This window comes from Hyperolius riggenbachi, chromosome 10 (genome assembly GCF_040937935.1).
Source record: "Hyperolius riggenbachi isolate aHypRig1 chromosome 10, aHypRig1.pri, whole genome shotgun sequence".
NCBI lineage: Eukaryota > Metazoa > Chordata > Amphibia > Anura > Hyperoliidae > Hyperolius > Hyperolius riggenbachi.
In genome coordinates this window covers 164,220,761-164,228,716 of record NC_090655.1, presented here as the reverse complement: position 1 = coordinate 164,228,716, position 7,956 = coordinate 164,220,761, and positions in this window count along the sequence as shown.

The following is a 7,956-nucleotide window of genomic DNA, read 5'->3' as shown; positions in this document are numbered from 1 at the left end:
TAACCACAAAGCAGCAAACATAGCCACCTATGACCATTAAATAATAAATGCAGTAACAGTTACCCCGGACACCAGAAAATAAACGCAATGGACAGCATGTCAGCACAAAATAAACGCAATGCGGACAACATGTCAGCACAAAATAAACGCAATGCGGGCAAACATGTCAGTACAAAATAAACGCAACACGTGCAAACATGTCAGTACAAACTAAACGCAATGCGGGCAACATGCCAGTACAAAATAAACGCAATGCGGGCAAACATGTCAGTACAAAATAAACCTAACGCGGGCAAACATGTCAGTACAAACTAAATGCAATGCGGGCAAACATGTCAGTACAAAATAAACGCAACGCGGGCAAACATGTCAGTACAAACTAAATGCAATGCGGGCAAACATGTCAGTACAAAATAAACGCAATGCGGGCAAACATGTCAGTACAAACTAAACGCAATGCGGGCAACATGCCAGTACAAAATAAACGCAACACGTGCAAACATGTCAGTACAAACTAAACGCAATGCGGGCAACATGCCAGTACAAAATAAACGCAATGCGGGCAAACATGTCAGTACAAAATAAACCTAACGCGGGCAAACATGTCAGTACAAACTAAATGCAATGCGGGCAAACATGTCAGTACAAAATAAACGCAACGCGGGCAAACATGTCAGTACAAACTAAATGCAATGCGGGCAAACATGTCAGTACAAAATAAACGCAATGCGGGCAAACATGTCAGTACAAACTAAACGCAATGCGGGCAAACATGTCAGTACAAACTAAACGCAATGCGGGCAAACATGTCAGTACAAAATAAACGCAAACGGCCAAACATATCAGTACAAAATAAATGCAACGCGGGCAAACATGTCAGTACAAACTAAACGCAATGCGGGCAACATGTCAGTACAAAATAAGCGCAATGCGGGCAACATGGCAGTACAAAATAAACGCAATGCGGGCAAACATTTCACCAGAAAATTAACGCAACGCGGGCAAACATTTCACCGGAGAATAAACGCAACGCGGGCAAACATTTCACCGGAAAATAAACGCAACGCGGGCAAACATTTCACCGGAAAATAAACGCAACGCGGGCAAACATTTCACCGGAAAAGAAACGCAATGCGGGCAAACATTTCACCTGGAAAAGAAAGCATTTACTCACCTGGCAGAAGTCTCCGGCCTCTGGTGCGCTGCTCCCGGGACCTCCTTCCTCCTGATCTTCTCTCCCGCGCTGACAGGGCTACGGCAAGATGGCGCCCGAAGCCCTGTACTGGAGACACAGTCCCCAGTACAGGGCTTCGGCAGCCATCTTGCCGTAGCCCTGCTCGACAGAATCCTTAGCCAATGGAGGCAGAAGACAGGGAGGGAGCAGGAGCATCAGGGCGGGGGGCGGGTCCAGACAGCGCTGGGAATCCTTAGCCAATGCAGGCAGAAGACGGAGGGAGGGGAGCAGTAGCAGCAGAGCGGCGGGGGGCGGGACATTGACGTCACATACTCCCGCAGCCGGGACGTCCTGCATCGAAATGTGGGACGGTTCCCGGAACCCAAGCCAGCCTGGGACAAGGGACCCCGAATCCGGGACCTGTCCCAGGCAATCCGGGACGTATGGTCAGTCTAGATTGAACCCACCATTGGGTAAATGAGACCCGGGTCTAAGCTAGTTGCTGAGAAAGTGAAAAGAGTTGAGGTAAAACCACCAATGAGAAATCTCCTATAAACAGCCGTGAGAATAAAGTCTGAACAAATGCTAGAGTGTGATAATATGCTCATAAGCCAGGTACCTGAAGCTTAATTTGGACAAGACTGAGCTTCTAATATTCCCACCCCGCACAGCTGCACCCCTCCCAGATCTGCACGTCACTATTGAAAATACTACCATCCGCCCTACCTCCCAAGCCCGCTGTCTAGGCGTTACTCTGGACTCTGAACTTTCCTTTACCGCCCACATCCAAGGTATTGCCAGATCCTGCAACTTCCACCTCCGCAACATCTCCAAGATCCGCTCCTACCTGTCCCCTGACACCACTAAACTCCTTATCCACGCCCTTGTCATCTCCCGCCTAGACTACTGCAATTCTCTTTTATCTGGCCTCCCCTCTAACCGTACTGACCCACTTAAATTGGTAATGAATGCGGCAGCCAGACTGATACATTCTTCTCACCGCAGCACCTCTACAACTCCGCTCTGTAAAGCACTACACTGGCTCCCCATCAGCTTTAGGATCAATTTCAAAATCCTGTGCTTTGCCTACAAATCAGTGCACAAGACCTGCCCAACCTACATCTCTGATCTGGTCCACAGGCACATACCAGCCCGCCTCCTCCGATCCTCCAATGACCTGCGCCTAGTCGCACCACGCATAACTCAGTCACACGCACGATTGCAGGACTTCACCAGGGCTGCCCCTACTCTCTGGAACTCTCTCCCACCATCCGTCAGACTCGCCCCCACCTTTAATACCTTCAAACAAGCTCTCAAGACTCACCTCTTTACACTCGCATACCCCCCTACACCAGCACCATAATATGTTCTGTTAGATTCGCTCTCAAAAGACGCACCTGTTGTCTCCACCCCACCCTTTAGATTGTAAGCCTCCGGCAGGGCCCTCCTCCCTAACGTATCCAGCTTGATTATGCAATCTTACTCACAACCACCCCTCTTGTAGACTCGAACAGTCTATATTTTGACCTATGACACTGTATTGTTATCAAATCATTTGCATGATCTTGTTTTGTTGTGAGTTTCCATATGTTCTACCTGTATGTTAACCCATTTATCTATTGTGCAGCGCTGCATAATATGTTGGCGCTTTATAAATACAATAAATAATAATAATAATAAGCCATGAGAAATAGTGAGACATAACATGTATGGACAGTGCATATAGGGATCATGGATACCAATGTGTTAAAGAGTATACATACATAGCCCAGGAAGGTAGATGAAGGCAGCCATGGAGTAAGGGTGGAGGGAGGCACACAGAACGCTCCACGCGTGGCGTGGTTCAAAAAGGACCACTTCCTCAGGAGCTAGCTTAGACCCGGGTCTCATTTACCCAATGGTGGGTTCAATCCCATGAACCCACCTTGAGTATCATTTTTGGCAGCCATTAGGGTTCATTTGAGATATAGAAGGTGAGGCATTTGTGATTTTGTTTCCACATAATACTGTATTGTGGTGATTTGCTGTTTATAACAATCGTTTTAAATGTTTTTATGATGTTTACGCAGAATATCTAATAAAGCTTTGTTATATTTATAATTGGTGGTGCAGCTTTTTGTACAGGATTGCTTTTGCCTCTCTCTTCATGAAACTTCTCTTCTAGTCCTGTAGCTAGCACACCTTCAGTGCAGTTTCTAGGCTAAAATGCACCCAGGGCGAGGGTGTAAAAATTGCGCCCCCCCCCCCCCCCCCCGAAGCAAGGTATGGGTGCCCACAGTGTAGGTTAGCCAGGTCTAGTTGCACTCAGTATAGATTCCCCCAGAATAGGTACCCCAGTATAGGTAGCCAGCTATAGGTCCCCCCAGTATAAGTAGCCAGGCATAGGTGAGTCAGTATAGTTGCCTCCGGTATAGGTTAGCCAGGTAGGTGCCTCCAGTATAGGTAGCCAGTATAGTTGCCCACAGTATAGGTTAGATAGGCAGGCGTCCCCGGTATAAGTTAGATAGTTAGGTGCCCCCACTACAGGTTAGCTAGGTGGGTGCCTCTAATATAGGTAGCCAGAATAGTTGCCCCCCGCATAGGTTAGATAGGTAGATGCCCCCAGTATAGGTTAGTTAGGTAGGTGCCTCCAATATAGGTAGCCAGTATAGTTGTCACCTGTATAGACTAGCTAGGTAGGTAGGTGCCCCCAATACAGGTTAGATAAGTTAATGCTCCCACTATAGGTTAGATAGGAAGGTGCCCCCCAGTATAGGTTAGGAAGGTGCCCCCCAGTATAGGTTAGATAGGTAGCTGCCCCCCAGTATAGGTTAGATAGGTAGCTGCCCCCCAGTATAGGTTAGATAGGTAGGTGCCCCCCAGTATAGGTTAGATAGGTAGCTGCCCCCCAGTATAGGTTAGATAGGTAGCTGCCCCCCAGTATAGGTTAGATTAGGTAGCTGCCCCCTCAGTATAGGTTAGATTAGGTAGCTGCCACCCAGTATAGGTTAGATTAGGTAGGTGCCCCCCAGTATAGGTTAGATTAGGTAGGTGCCCCCCAGTATAGGTTAGATTAGGTAGGTGCCCCCCAGTATAGGTTAGATTAGGTAGGTGCCCCCCAGTATAGGTTAGATTAGGTAGGTGCCCCCCAGTATAGGTTAGATTAGGTAGCTGCCCCCCAGTATAGGTTAGATAGGTAGGTGCCCCCCAGTATAGGTTAGATTAGGTAGGTGCCCCCCAGGATAGGTTAGATAGGTAGGTGCCCCAGTATAGGTTAGGTAGGTGCCCCCCATGATGGAGGGGGGAGCCGCAGCCGCGGGGAGGGCAGCCCGACCTCTCCCTCCCTCTCCCCGGGCCGCCCTCCATGCGATCCCCCCTCGGACGGAGTGCAGAGTAATGCGCAGGGAAGCGCTACAGAAAACTACTCACCTCGCTGGCTCCAAGCGCTGCTCTCTCGCCGCCAGTCTCATCTCTGCTTACACGCTGATACACACACACGCTGCTAAACAGGAAGCAGCGTGTGTGTATCAGCGTGTAGGCAGAGAGAGGAGACTGGCGGCGAGAGAGCAGCGCTTGGAGCCAGCGAGGTGAGTAGTTTTCTGTAGCGCTTCCCTGCGCATTACTCTGCACTCCGTCCGAGGGGGGATCGCATGGAGGGCGGCCCAGGGAGAGGGAGGGAGAGGTCGGGCTGCCCTCCCCGCGGCTGCGGCTCCCCCCTCCATCACAGCGCCCCCCTCCCAGCAGCGCCCCGGGCAGCGGCACGCCCCGCACGGGGGTAGAAACGGCCATGCACACCTTGTATAAACACATCTAAAACTTGGAGTGCGGATACAGCCATCTCTCTTTGTACTGAACATTTTTAAAGTAGGAAATACAGTAAATCAATTTAACCACTTGCCGACCGCCCACAGCCGATGGGCGGCAGCAAAGTGGACGCCGAAAGGACCGCAATACGCCCAAGGGCGTTGCGTCCTTTCGGCATGCCGGGGGAGCGATCGCGTTATTGATGACGCGCGCTTCCCCCCGGCAACTGTGATCGCCGCATACAAAGTGTATAATACACTTTGTAATGTATACAAAGTGTATTATACAGGCTGCCTCCTGTCCTGGTGTTCCTAGTGTCCGAGGGACCACCAGGGCAGGCTGCAGCCACCCTAGTCTGCACCCAAACACACTGATCTGCCCCCCCTGCCCCCTGATCGCCCACAGCACCCCTCAGACCCCCCGCCCACCCCCAGACCACTGTTTGCACCCAATCACCCCCCTAATCACCCATCAATCACTCCCTGTCACTATCTGTCAACGCTATTTTTTTTTTATTCCCTAAACTGCCCCCTGGGGACTCCTGATCACCCCCACCTCTCAGATTCTCCCCACACCCCCCCCCCCACCCCTGTGTACTGTATGCATCTCTCCCGACTGATCACCTGTCAATCACCTGTCAATAACCTGTCAATCACCCATCAATCACCCCCTGTCACTGCCACCCATCAATCAGCCCCTAACCTGCCCCTTGCGGGCAATCTGATCACCCACCAAGACCATCAGATCGCCCACAGACCCGCCGTCAGATCACCTCCCAAGTGAATTGTTTACATCTGTTCTCTCCTCTAAACACCCACTAATTACCCATCACTCACCCATCACTCACCCCCTATCACCACATGTCACTGTTACCTATCAGATCAGACCCAAATCTGCCCCATTGCGGGCACCCAATCACCCGCCCACATGCTCAGATTGCCCTCAGACCCCCCCCCCCCCCCTTATCAATTTGCCAGTGCATTATTTACATCTGTTCTTCCCTGTAATAACCCACTGATCACCTGTCAATTACCTGTCAATCACCTATCACCCATCAATCACCCCCTGTCCCTGCCACCCATTAATCAGCCCCTAACCTGCCCCTTGCGGGCAATCTGATCAACCACCCACACCATTGTTATAATTTAAGTAGGCCTCAGTTACTTGGCCTGAGTTTTATGTAAAAGGCTTGTCCGCAGTGTATGCCTTTAAAATCAATAGAGGTTTTGTGATGCAGGCAGAGGCATCTCAGGGTCTGCGTGTAGCAGAGGATACACGCAGATACTGAGAACATGTTCCTAAAAGAAGGCCATCGGCCTACTCTGACCTCCACGTACACCACAGGAACAGTAAACATCGGCCATATTTACTAAACATCCACATTCCTGCATTTAGGTCAAATGCCTCATTGATTATTAATCAAGTAGGTGGGTATGATGACACCACGAGTGGGTCCACCAATAATCTGATCTAGGGGGTGGCGAAGATGATGTCATATTTAACTCTTTCCTAGTCGGTATTAAACCCGGAGTGAGCGATGGAGAGAGCATTCTGCTTCTTCCTTCCGCACTAGCTCGCGAGGCCAACTGGGACCTCTAAGCATGTTCTTCCTTTCTGTAATCTGATATAATGTATGCTGTACATAGGTAGTTTAGTGTAACGTAGTTAGGAAGAAGGTACCTGATTGACTTCAGCAGGGAGTCTAATCACGAGCTTGTAACGCAACATGAAGATTGGCATGGCTAGGATATGATGAATGTATCTATCTGTATTCCTGTTTCCTGAATAAATAACGTAAACATTGAAGAAGCCTGAGAAAGTCTATCTCCTGTTTGCTGTGTGGAGAGTCAAGTGATCTCACAGTCTGTGAGACGGTGGTGTCGAAGCAAGGTGATATAAGAACAGTTTATAACAGTGGTGCTGAAACCCTTCCCTGCCTAGCAAAACAGGCAGACGGGGCCGGGGCCGAAGAAGTTTTCAAGATATTCCACAGCAAAACAAGCGGATTAGACGCGGACTGTTAAGCTTATCAAGCTGAGACTGATAAGCTGGTGTGAGTGTGTGGGAGCCGAGCACACGGGCTGCAATTCGAGGAAACCAGCGGCGAAACTCGTGGATGCTAAACTTTGACTGTAAGTGCACGCAGTCATAGCCTAAACCGGATCGCAGGTGACTGGAAGGCTCCGAGGCCGGCTGGCAGCTGCCGCTGGAGATCGATCCGCTGAGCCAGTGTGGGTACACAGAGATGACGCTCAGTAGTTCCAGGGATCCACTCAGTTTCGTGGAGTTGCCAAAAGCTGGTCGAATTGGCAGGCGTACGAAGTCCTCTCAGGCAAGTATGATTTACGTTGTTATATGGCGTTATCTGTGTTGTATTTGGTGTTATAACAAGGAGAGGATAATGTGGTCATATGTACATTCTGTGTTAATTGCAGCGTGGAGGCTGCGTGCTTCATTTTTTTTCTTTTTTTGTTCCCCCTTCTATGTTGTTTTTGTTTTTTTTTCTCCCCGTCCAGAGACTGGGAGTGATGCCAGCTGTGTTTTAGCCTAGCAGAGAGCGCCCCGCGGAAAAGATAGGGGGGGGGGGGGCGGCTGTCGAGCAGGTGGAGGGGGGAGAGAAGGGATAGAAGAGGAAAGCGAGTGTCTTTCTGTTTGTGGGATGTTCTGCAAGTTTCTCGCATTTCCAGTCGGTGCTGCTGCTAACATGTTTTTCAATGTCTGTATTGTGTTGTTGGGTGTGTGGCGAGCTCCGGCTGATAACGGTCTCAGAAGAAGTTCTAGCTGGGATGTTAACAGTTAAAACAGTTAAAGTGGTTTGGAGTCGTATAGCTCGCTCAGGCGGTTCTTAGTTATGTCTGTGATAGAGTGAGAAAGATTCCTACGTCTCTGGGGATCCGTATGTCTGATTGCAGCTCGGATTACAGCTGAGACGTGAAGGAATGCTGAGGCTGATCTTTGTGCACTGTGGATAGATGCTGTGTAACTATGCATAAAAAATG